The following is a 13,303-nucleotide window of genomic DNA, read 5'->3' on the forward strand; positions in this document are numbered from 1 at the left end:
GTTGCCCTCTAGAAATGGGCAATTTTGAAGGGGAAGCTTCTCAACCTACAACTAGACTAAGTCCGAGTAAGCAGGCTATGAGGGAAATGGATCAACTGTGATCAACGGGCTACCTTTGTGCGAGGAAAGCATGTAAGCTTGAGTACTTGACGAGGAAAGACAAAGTGTTGTGCAAGGTTCATAGGGAGGCTCCAAAATAGGGAAAGGAAAAATTTTGGAGGGTGCTTGTAGCCACTATAACACTTGGCGAGACACTGGTAGAACTCCAACTCTCTGCATAGGCCTTGTTCATGAAAATAAAGTCTAACACCTCCAAAAGTATTGTTCAATTCTTAGCTCATCTTGGTTTTGCACTAAATTGATGTAAGATGTAGCATATGCTAGAATCTTGGTTGATTGACACACATTCCAAGCCAAGGTAACAGAATTGTTTTGATTGGGGTTGAGGGGTATAGAGCTGCACAAGCAATATAGCCGTTAGAGTCTTATTTTCATATTTGGTGTTGCTCCACTGCTAGCAGGCCTGGACAGTACCCCAGTAGAGTTACTTACATCACCTCCCTACATAAGAAGCCTTTCTCTTCTTTTGGCTTATTCATTTTTCATTTTGAATTTTTTGACTTTTCATTTTTTTCATTTTTCATTTTCATTGTGTATAACACTTATTCATTTAAGAGGCCAAAGAGGGATCCTGGCTTATTGGGAGTGGAGAAGGTTGTTCCAGCAGAGAAGTAGTTTATTATATCTCTTACATGCCTATTAAGGTTCTCCCCCTCAGCTTACTCTACATGACTGAGATGACAAGGGTTAACCCAAAAACAATCGACTAGAGAGGTGACACTAATCAGTGTGCGAGCATTGTGTTTACACCAAGGTTCATTTTGAAGAGTACATAGTTTCCTTCGATGTGTCATGGAATAAGATTAACAAGTTCATCATACAGAGGAAAGATGATAGATAACCAAGTAGCGATAGTTGTACAAACCCTCTTGTACTTTACCCAGCTCATTTCATGAGTCACGCATGTTTTCATGCAAACTAACCTATGAATGAATGAAACAAACAACAAAGCAAAGTAAGAGCAGAAGTGAAAGTGGAAGAAAAACAAGTAAGAAAAAAATCAAGCACAAAAAAAGCAATAAAAGCATGTAAGCAAACATGCATGCAAGCAAACAACTGAAAGAAAACACTACCCCTACTCCTATACTAACATTGCATGTGCCTGATCATGTGAAGTGATACTTCTAATGTAGCCACCAGCACATTGATAGACCCATGTTGGTGAAGGCTTGGTCGTGAGTAACCCAGTCATGTAGACCAACATAAAAGAAAGATATAACAGTGAAGATAGCTACACTTCATGTTTCAAAGTGCCCACGGGACATAAGTGAGTGCATGTGCATGACAGACAATCTGTGGACTTATGGTGGTGTTGTGTGACACTACTTGTAACTTTAAAGAAAAGGAGAACTCTTGTCTGAGACATGTAAGCAAACGAAAGAAACAAAGATAACTTGCATCAAACACGAGTGCTTGCAATATAAGATTCCTCAAATGCATGAGCGATGGGATCGTGTAGTTTGAGTGGAGGAAGTGTGATCTGTGTGTGAGAAGGATATTTAATTCATACATATGAGTGATGAGGAGCCTTGGGTGATTGAACAATTTCATGATTGGAAGTGAGACTAACCCAAACAGAGTGAGGACCTGACATAACCATTAGCTCGGGCTGAGGTGCCTCGACAATCATCGGTGTCTCAAATTCATCATTAGGTATATCATCATAAATTGGTGGCTTCAAAAGATCAAATGTGATAGATTCATGATCATGATAAAAAATGGAATCAAATGGATCACGATCGCCACGATGAGGAAATCAATGAATTGTTTGGCATCCTCATGATTAGATGAATCAAATAGAGGGGTAAATGAAAAACGAACAAACTCATCCTCTGCATTTCCACAAAAGACAGATGAAGGATCAAGTATATATTCAATGAATAAGTTATCCTCTACATTGTCAAATGATGGACTAGCATCCAGTGAGTCCTCTGAGTGATCAACAATGAGTGCATCAATAGATGAAGACATGCATACAAAATCATGGATGGTAGGTTCACCAAAGAAGCTAGGAAGGAACAGAGGGGGCTCGAATGGAAGGGACTCATCCTTCACCGAGTGTTGATGTTCAAGCTCCCACTCATACTCTTCATGAATGATAGATCATGTTGATTGTGCAACACCAACTCTGTTAGTGGGCTATTGCTCATTCACAACAAGTGAAGAGTTCGGAATGGACGAACACAGGAAAACGTCATCTCGAGGAACACCTGAATGCAAAGACAGAGGTCGAAGAAAAGAATGCACATGGGAACTCGAAGGACTCACAACCAACTATGCGTGAAAATTGAGTGGAGTGATGTTGGGGGGGTGTGAAATTTGAAAAGATGTGTGAACATGATGCTCAACATCACTAAGTGATCGTTGAACTATTAAATGAGAGGGAGGTGGATAGTCCGTTGAATAGTTCCTGCTCCCACATGGGATTGCGTAGTTCCATCAACAAAGAATGTTGAGCGAGGCTTGACATCAAGATTTCTCTTAGGATGAGAGGATTTCTTAAGACAATACTTGAACTGGTCCCAAATATAAGCAAACTTCATCTGGCTCTTAAGAAATTGAAACAGTAAGTCACGGAAGCGCTGCCAAAAATCAATAACGGATTCATGCAAAGTCCTCTATTACTATAATAGTTGCCAATCATGATGGTCTAGATCAAAATGATGGAATGTGTCTTGATTAAGATTACAAAAGTTCTCGCATGAGTGCACGGTGTCAGCCGGTAGGCTAGGCACCCAACAAAATGGGGATTCGTGAAGTGTGAATGCAAGCAACATACCTTCCTATTCATCGGTAAACTCATCTTCCTCATAAATCATGGAAAGGAAGTTATGTCAATGCTCAGGCCAGCCCACTTTACCTTCACCATCATACGTGTGAGTCGACAAGAGATTGAAAAGCTTCCCCGAGATGGAAACATATTCACAACTCGCAAAGCACCTCGGGGGAAGAAGAATGCGAGACTATATGAAAGATATGAAAATGTTCGAAAAAAGATGATAGGATGCTGCTTATCATCAGACCCTCCTTCTAGCACCAGAAATGTTGATGATGCTTGACTCGCCAACATGTCAATGGGGTCTCCCCAGTAAGAAGTCCCAATTAGACCTCAGATCATTTGGTGTAGGAGTCCTAGTAGTGGGTCATAAGGTAATGAATTGACCACGATGTCGCACAGAGGCAAGTAAGATAATTCTGTCAGTAGCAAGGGTGTCACTGATGCACTAAGTAAAGGAATGAGTATGACATATTCCAACACTTCAAAGGGAGAGGAAGGTGAAGGTGAGTTCCAGGTTGAGAGGGATCAATCCCAAATTGGGTAGGAACACACAACACAGAGGAGATGCACAGCTTCCGATAGAGTAGTCGACACGGATGCAATAGTCACAACATACAAGGTAGGATAACATGAACAACACTCATGGATAAGTCTGAGACAAGTGTGACAGTTGATATAAAAAGGTTCTAAGAAAGGTCTTTGTGATGTCTGGCAGAGCAGATGACACAAATGATGACAACATTAACAACATATGCAACACATTAACAACAAGATATATATAATTTCATATAAATTAGTTCATAGACAAGAATGTAAGTTGAAAAACATATATCATTAAGGAAACTAGAGTAGTCCAACTACAATAACAACATATGCATGAAAATGTGTTGGCTTTTATTATATAAAGAAGTGTAAGTCACAATCATACAATACACCATGTAAACTTGCTAGCCCCATCATTGGAATGTTACAACCACATTCGACTACTCCTACAAAGAGATGTACTAGCTCCGTGCAATGGAGAAGCCAAGGTGCGTTACAATAGTATCCAATCATTCTTCAAGATAGTCTTTGTAGAATCTTGGCTGACCAAAAGCCTATACAAAGTGTTATGAGGGACTATTTATAGCAAAGGGTGGGGTGACCTTTAACATTCCCCTTTGTGGACAGTTAACTACCCTCATGACTCTTCACCTACTCTAGGACTATTACATTCACTCTTGCGACTTGACTTAGACTTAACATGACTGAACATTACAATGCACATGTACCCATGTGAATAATGGCTTGAACAAGCCAAACTAGACACCAGTCTGACTTAGACAACTATAGAATTCCAACTGCTTGACATCCTCATGCTAATCAAGAGTAACATATTGGCTCCAAGATTGGTAGTGTATGATAGTGTCTGTGTGTTTCGTTATGACATCCATCTGGAACCTAAACCTTGCCTCCATGGAATTCGGGTACACTACTTGGGCTCCTTTGTCCAACTCATTTGAAAGCGTGCACATCATTATCCTCAATGTGGCCGGACCAGCAACATACTTGCACATGATGTCTGCATTGATAGGTAAGTCTGGACTCGTGGCGACATCCATCAACTCGTTGAAGTATGATTCAATCTCTTTTTGGACCTGCTTCTTAGTCTTAGCTTAGGTGAGAGTCCCAAGTGATGGAATTGCATATGTGTGCACAACAACCTTCATGCTCTTGAATACTCATGCACGGGAAGCCTGTATTCCAGCGATGAGTTGCAGTAGGTCCTCATAGTTCCATATCTGACTCCAGATACGTGCCTGCAGCTCAACCACATTGGCCTTTATCATCTATGGCAAATGAAGTGGGGCTCCTTTATACTTCATCATCCATGCTCACATGCTATCAACAATAGCATGTATGTTCTTGAAGATGTGAGATCTTCATACACATGGATGCTACCATCCCTGAAGATGAACGACTACTTGATGCATGATACCGACGTGGAGCACAATGCTAACATAACTGTGTCCAAGGACAACACTTCCTCCAATATTTCCTTCTTCAGTTTAGATCGGGTAAAATTATCACCAAGTCTCCTCCCTGCTTGGCTACCTATAGTTCCTTCACCATTCGCTCATTCTCAGCTATGAGGAAGTGAACACTGGAGCCAGTGGCTTCGGCATACACTCTAGTTGCATCAGCCGAAGAAGTTGGGTCCTTGTTCACATCGGTCATGATCACTTGTTCTTCAACTTGTGTAGGGGATGTTTCATCCTCCAGAGTTGGTACTCTATCATGGTGCACAACTCTATGTTGAGATTCATCAAAGGAGTTGTCACGCATCTCTGCTTGCAGCTGACCACTAAGGATCGCAGTGCATCCTTGGTCATTTGAGACTTGCTCATCATCTGGATCCATGGAAGTGGGCGAATCGACCTCTCTATGGTGAGGCATGAGGTCAGTGTCTTGTTCCAACTCTGGTTGTTCCATGTCTGCAACCAATTGTTCAATATCTTGTTCTATGTCATGAGCAAAGTCTTGCACTTGTGAGGGTTCACCCTATTTGCTTGATGGAAGTTGTTTAGAGGAATCAATTACTTGTACATCCGCTACTTCATCTGTCTACAAGTGACGCACCCCCTGCTGAATCTGTTGTTGTTTCACTTCCTTCTCATGTTGGTGCAACTCTTACTCTTTCCAGAGTTGTTCCCTCACCATATGCAACTCCTTCCTAGCATCTTCCATTCTTTTCTGATCCCTTTACCTTCGCGCAATTCTCTTGTCATGCTACTACCTCTTCTTTTGAATAGCCATAGGTTCTTGTTCTACAAGTGGATTTTCTCGAAACTTGCATATTTTTTCCTCCTCCATGTCGTAGATAATATTTCTCTTACCTTTGTTGTGTGTAGGTGTGCTTGGCTCTACTACCTTTGTTGTTACTGCTACTATTACTACTGCCAGTGTTCTCTGTGGTTCTACTTCGTGCTATTGTGCTAAGCATTCTACGATGAAAACAACATGTTCATTGGCTATGGAATGATGGTAAAAAAACCTCGATGAGTGTTCTCAGCCAAATGAAATTCCTCATGGATCCAATTGAACTAAACTCTCTTGCAGTGATCCCTCACAATGCAATGTGGGTCATTCGGGTTGAAGCTTCAAAGGTCGAACGAGTAGTTCCTCATTTGTTCAGCTTTGAAATCCACTTGTTTGATGCTCCGGATCTCGTACAATCCAATCTGCAATGGAAGACTAGGCCAAGGTGCCTTCTTCCACTTCAATCTAGTTGTTAATCCTACTGAGATATGATACACTACTTCCTACATGACAATCACGTCCAAAGAACTTTGGCAGAACATGTGGAGGCTTCTCCGCACTGAACACTCAGATGAGCATGTCATCCAATGAGGCATACCAATGCCTTGATTTCTTCATTTGACATGCAGGGAGGATCCTGTTTGAATATCAACCAGTACATTGGGGTGACAAGATGGCCGGACAAACAATTGATCACTTCTCTAATGTTGCATTGAGAGAATATCTTGAAATATGTGCTCACAACAATCTCCATCAGTGACCATGCCCACTCTAAGCTCGGGAACTCATGTTGGGCATATAATACATCTAGAATGTAGGTGGAAATATATATCTTTGCATGTCGGGTGACTATCCAACCTTCATGACCTTCTCCTTCAGCTGATCAGCCAGTATGTTGCATCAGTTACATGGTCTTACTTCTCTAACCAGTTGGTCCAGCGTGACCACCCAACTATAAGGGAAGGTCTCAATTCTTTCTTGGCCACTTAGGCGACATGTGAATATGACCAAGTATTAGTATGCCTTCCTCAATATCTTCGTCTTATAGATCCTATTAGGGGTCATCTTGAAAAGAGCTGGCTCCTTTACCCAATCCTTTAGAATATCTCTGGGGTGGCATCTGTTGTTGGGAAAGCTAAACGGAGGCATCAGGACAGTCATGGGCTCATCCATATGATACATCTCATTATAATATTATGCCCAAAAGGTTCCAATCTTTGTCCCACTGACACTTCTCAAGGTCATCATCTCGAGGTAACTATGAGAGATGATACAATGAATCATATCCGCACATGGGAACGTGAGGTATCTGCATGCTATTTGGTATAGGCCACACTTATGAATTTTCATGTACACCTGAAAGTCTTCATGGTCTTCCCCAAAAGTACCTGCAAATTTTTCACTCACCTCTTGCCATGTTAGTTTGATGTCCTTGTCTAGATACAACTTCGTGTCTTTGTAGATTGGTACACTAGAGGGCACCTGTTCAACTGTTGTTCCAACTGCAATAACATCAATGTCCTGGGATATTGTTCTCTTGGAAGCCATTGAGACAGATGAACAACTGAAAGATCTTGAAACAAGAAACATGCATGGCAAGAAATATGTTAGTGAAAACAAAGAAAATCTAGGGAAGGTCACATAACATACCTGGGGAATTGATGAACAAGATTGTGAAAATTTCACTAGGGGGTTGAGTGACTAGCTGCCAAAAATACACAAAAGGTAGTCTTAGCTGACTGGGAGGCTGGATTGGCTGCTGGATCTACAAAATACGCAATCCAGTTGAGTAGTTGTCTTTTGGGATTGCGTAATGCACGATTCTAGCTGGGAAACAGTGTTGGCCCAGGGGCAGGTTTGCACAAACTTTTAGGCGAAGCAGCCACTGACCTCCAAAAATGCACATTTTAGTCTAGGAGGTCAATGTTGAGCTAGAATGCACAAATCTAGAAAGGAAGGTGAGCCTTCCTTCTCTAGATTGTGCAATATAGCCTTGGTGAAGGCAGAGACTGGGCCAAGGCTAGCCCAACTCGCCGACGGGAAATTGAAAGCATGTAAGTCGATGAAATGTGTGACAACACTAAGTGATAGCATAGGTGATAAACAATTCATGCAAAACATGAATGGAAGATTGAGTAAACAAATCAAGATGCATGTGGGTGAGGTTGTTGGTTGGTTGGGCGAACGCCCATGCAAAACAATTCATGCATTTGACAACGGTGAGATAGAAATGAAAATTGAAACAGTTCTAGGACAAGCTAGAATATATGTAAATGACAACAAGCATTCAAATAAATCAAGAAACAACACTGACACAAGCAAATACACAAAAAGAGACAGAAATGCTGAAAAAGACAAGTTGAGGCCACTTACCCATGAATAGATGAGACGAATGTGTCTAAGGGTCCTGGATGTGCTGTGGGATGTTAGAGCTCCAAGATCGATGTGAATGAATGAGATCTAATGTGTCGAATAAATAAGTTTGGTCTGAAGACGCGCATGCCACAAATCTAGGGAAAAGCAAAACTTGGAGGAAAACCTCTAAAACAACTTTGCATGTAGTCGCCAACTACTAAAAATAGCTCCCTGAATTAGGGGATACCTTTTACATGTTGCCTCTTGCTATTCTGGGAAGATCAAGTCATGCATGCATCCAAGTCAAGTTTCCTTGGTCTCGGGTCAACCACACTGTACATGCATGCCAATGCTCAATTGCTTGGGAAAAACGCACATTCCTGATTGTACGCTGGGCTAATTGGCCAAGCGGATTGTGCAATTTCTGGGCCCAGTCATTGATTTCTACCCAAATTTGCCCAAATACTGGGTTGAATGCCCGTTGATGGGAAAAATTGTGAAAATCCTATTGGGAGGGTTGGCTGGTAGGATTGCGCAATCCTGGAGACTAGCATGTTATCAGAGAGGATGTGTAATTCCTGGAGGGAAAAGCTAGTTTCCCTCCAAGAATGTGAAATTTTCAAGGGTAAGCTACTCAGCTTGCAGCTTGACCAAGTCTGGGTAAGCAGCATATGAGGGAAATGGATCAACTGTGATCGACAGGCTGCCTTTGTGCGAGGAAAGCACTGAAGCTTGAGTACTTGACGAAGCAAGACAGAGTGTTGTGCAAGGTTGGTAGGGAGGCTCCAAAACAGGCTAAGGTAAAATTTTGGAGGGTGGTTGTAGCTGCTACAACACATGGATGGCATCATGACAAATACATACATATGAAAAAATATGGTGAATGACTTGACACATGAGAAATGAATCATCATATAGTCATACTTGAAGGACAGGAGGCAATGGTGGCAGTTTACTGATCTCTCCATGAAATGGGACATGTTTACTCGCCACTATCATCTGCATGCTATCTTTAATGATATCCCTGGTCTCAACATTGAGTTGGGACAAATCCTCTAGCTCTGTCAGCAATACCATTCTCTGAGATGGTAGTGGAAAAATATTGAAGGTGGTGGTACATGCGTAAGATCCCTTTGAGCCTTGACACAATCATAGGTATGTCCCAAGCCATATCCATAATAATGGGATCTAGTATGAGTGTAATCTGGCCTCATATGTAGCATGAACTCTGCATATATATGATTGGTAAAATAAAGGTGGACCTAGTCATTGTGGGGGAACTCATCCCAACCTCCAACGAATCAATCATACACAAAAGTGGTTGCATTAAAATTCTTAAGATATCTAAGTAGAATTAGACCTTTATTTCTAGTAGGGTGATTTAGAGGGAATTCAAACAACTCCCCATGAACATCAATGATCCTGGTGACCTCTTTCACTGCGTCCCAAGTACATGGTCCTCTAACCTCATCAATCCTAATCCTCTATATGGAATGTAGGAGGTGTTTTCGTGGGCTTGACCTCTGGTATGTCTCAATCACCTTATTGATTATATCCAACATCAAGGAAAAACTATGCCTAGTAGGTAAACTAGGAAGGATTTTACTCAACTCTCATGTGATCCATGTATGTTTCATTATAAGACCCTCGAATGTGATACTAGTTGTAGCATCATCCCATGGAGGGATCGATGTTGCACTATGATCCTCAGCTTCTCCTTACTGACGGTCTGCAAATCATAAACATAATTTAACAAATATATTTAACAAACTAGAGGCATAATAACATATACATTAAATTCAACCACATGAGATGAAGATGATTTAAAAATTAAAGATAATTTCAACACATAAACATATAAAACTTAAAGAGGATTTAAAAATGAAGGAGGTGTACCTATAACAGGTGAATAAGGTCCTCTATCATTAGCATGATCATCAACAAAGATAGAAACATTGCCTCTCACACTTTGACTGGTGTGAGAGGCAAGGTCTATGAGTGGAACACACTCTCTGTGTGGTCTACATTATCTATCATGAACCCAACCATATAGTGCAAATCCCCACACACTCTGATGGCTTTCAGTTGGGGTAATATAGGAGACGCCTCTGCATATTACATATAATACATGTAATACATATATACTAACCCAATATATTTTTTTTGACTAAATTATTACATATAATAAAAGACAATTCCATATAATACATATAAACTAATCCAAGGAAAAAATGTTGAATTATAAATAATGTTGACAAGAAACTATTTGTAAACACAAGTAGAATAATTTATCTTGAAGTCCTAAACTTTAGAGTTCATTTTTTGATAATTTATCAACCAAAGTATTGAATTCCATTTAAACACTATTGAAACAAGTGAACAAATCTACCTTCACACTTTTCCATTTCTAAATAATGCATTTTATTCATAAGGCATATATATGTAAAAAAATTGAAATAAACCTATTTTCAAAAATTATAAAATTTCATCTTACACAAATACTCAAATAGACTTTAAGTTCTTATAATATTTGACTTTGACACATGATAGGTACTAGGTGCAAGCACATGAAGACATTGTTTCTTGTATGGCACGCTACATAATGAAACAATATGATACAAATTAGAAAGGCATCAAAATTGTTTTATTCACTTTAAATGCACTTTTCATGATGGACTTAATGTATCTATTAGTGGTGCATTATTGAAACTTGAACTTATATATATACATATAGTTACATTATGTTAAATGTTATAGTTATATTATATTATAGTTATAATTTTATATTATACATAATTTATAGTTATTGATAGTCTTTTTTAAATAGTCAGAACACCTATCATAACTGCGATGTCAAATGAATAGTGGGGACAACCATCATTGGATGATATCCACGAATGGATGTTGATTCATCATTTTTGTTCAAGGAAAAGCACGCGCCTAGAATTACTAATTGGTGGTCAGTAAGGAAGTAGAGTTTCGCTCTTGCGAGATACCTTTGGGTCTTGGGTCATTAATCTGTTTCCTTACATCCAAAGAAGATGCTCTCTTAGCTAAGGAGAAGCATTTTTAAGGCATACTCGAGACCCAAAATGTTATGAAATATACATTTACAATCATGTTATATATATATATATATATATATATATATATATATATATATATATATATATATATATATATATATATATATATATATAGACACACACAGACATTATCTTAAATAGCTATAAAATTATGTTATATTATATATTTTATATATAGAACTATAATATATAGCTATGTGATGTTATAGTTATAAAAGTTGAATATATATAGCTATATAATTAGATAGTTATGTTATGAACTATAGTTATATTTATGTTACAAGCCATGTTACACACACACGTTATGTTAAATAGTTATAGAACTCTCTTATCTTATAAAAAATATGAATTATAATATATAGTGTTGTAATGTTATGGTTATAATCGTTAAATATATATAGTTATATAGTTTAGTTATGGTAATATATATATATATATATATATATATATATATATATATATATATATATATATATATATTTCACTAGTTTCCTAGTGACAAACTTCAAAATTTAAAATAATTAGAAGATAAAGGTTTTACCATTCAAAAAGATAAAATATTCATAATAAACATGCGACTATTGCAAGTAAGAAAAAGAACTAAAACCTAAATTATATTTCTTTTGGTGGTTTCGAAACGTTTTCTTGGGGATTTTTCTAGTTTTCTAGGTTTTTTTTGGGGTTTTCTAGGTTGTTTTTTCTTGTTTTGAAGGGTTTTTTTGGTGTTTCTTGGTGGTTTTCTTGGTTTTTGTACACTGAGTTTTTTTTTTCTGTTTTTTGCTCAAATTAATTTATTTAATTTTGCAAGAGAAATGAAATAAAGGAGACAAAGAGGATAGGAAACCTACCTTGGCTTGAGCCTATCTGACATTACCAGCTTTGATGGCAAAGTATGTTTGGTTGATCTATGGTTCAATAACTCGATTAAACTTCAATACACTGGGTTAAGACTTAATGTCTCATTCGAGCTCCTATTTGTCCAACGGTCTATGAAAAATGACTTGCGCAGACCACGACCATACATTTTAATAGAAAATAGTGGCCCAATCGAGCCCTAAAGATTGACCATGCTTGTAATCTTGACGGATCCATAATTATCGACCAAGGGTTTGTTTTAAACCCTCAATTGAGCTCTTTTTTAAGAACTCAAGGGGGTCGATCAAGAATTTAAAACTGGCTTGATCACGCGCTTAAATTTCTCGACTGAGCTCTATTGTTTTCATCTAAATGCATCCTCCCTAGCCAAAATGTGTAACCCAATGCCAAAACTTTACCCTCTAGCATGTACATATTTGGATTTTTTTGGCCTCTTTTGTTCCTCATGTTTTGGATCCCTGCTACTAATCATTTTATTGCTTCATAATGTAAGATACCCTCATAGTCCTATCTAATTTATTCCTCAACTGCGTGGACCTCTCACTTCTTCTCTAAAGCCATATGGGCATGGAAGTGGCCAATAAAACATTTCACTTTGAACCTATCTCAAGATGCCCTAATCTTTCCTCTACCTCCTCCTCCATACCAACATTAGGCCCTTTTTCTCATCATGGATGTGGGTTCAAGAGAGAAGGAATCTGGGCTAAGATGGTGTAGATCAGAGATGAAAATATAATGCGAACTGAAGAATAGTTGAAAACCTCTACCGAAGAAAAAATTGAATCTACAAACGGTGTAGTGGGATGGGAACCAATTCTCACCTATAATGAAGGAAATAAAATAACTAGAGTGAGGCTAGTAAGTGAGAACCAAAATGATGGTAGGTAGTAGCTACAAATAATTATGGGAGAAAGAAATGACAAGAGGAAATCAGCCAATACAAGAAAGAAAATATTAACAATCGATGACAAGGAAAATACCACTATGAAATTCCTAGAAAATCTCCCCATATAATGATCATGAATGCATGGTTCAATGCAGGTTGGCACGTATCCAACCAAAGACTACAAAATACACATTAGCATTGTGGTGGCATGAAAATTGGCTTATGAACTCATGCTTGCGCTTCGTCATCGTAGCCTACATTTTTCCCATTACTTATCACCTCCATGAGGGATAATATTAATTTATTAACTAATATCTTAATCAATATATGTCTTAAAACATATAGAATGACTTGAAACAACACTTGATGTCCAAGGCGACACTAGATAAAATGGGGAAGTAG

Source organism: Pinus tabuliformis, chromosome 7, assembly GCF_031772625.1.
Source record: "Pinus tabuliformis cultivar Carrire ecotype Pingquan chromosome 7, CPIR1, whole genome shotgun sequence".
NCBI classification, from domain to species: Eukaryota; Viridiplantae; Streptophyta; class Pinopsida; order Pinales; family Pinaceae; genus Pinus; species Pinus tabuliformis.